The sequence below is a fragment of the Humulus lupulus genome, chromosome 1 (assembly GCF_963169125.1).
Source record: "Humulus lupulus chromosome 1, drHumLupu1.1, whole genome shotgun sequence".
In the NCBI taxonomy this organism is placed as follows: domain Eukaryota; kingdom Viridiplantae; phylum Streptophyta; class Magnoliopsida; order Rosales; family Cannabaceae; genus Humulus; species Humulus lupulus.
Genome location: NC_084793.1, coordinates 120,710,293 through 120,710,618, shown reverse-complemented (window position 1 = coordinate 120,710,618; position 326 = coordinate 120,710,293).

Genomic DNA, 326 nt, shown 5'->3' with positions numbered 1-326 from the left:
CTCATATATTCAAGATACACCCTTGCTCCAAGCCCCTTTTTATTTTGCTAAGTATAAGAGGACTTGTAGCCTTGAGTGAGATAAGCATGTGGGAGTCGCGCCCCGCTGGTGACACCTTCCTAAGAAAATAGAGAAGGGCCTCATCTGCGAAGCATATGCTTATATCATAGAGGTGTGGCCTCGCGAGATGATGCCCGGGCCTGGGCACCTAGGCGCGGCCGAGGCGTGGCCTGCGAGGCGTACCTCACGAGATGGTGCGTGGTCCTGGGCACCTAGGTTCGGCCGAGGCGTGGTCTACGTTATGTGGCCTCGGGAGACGGAGCGCG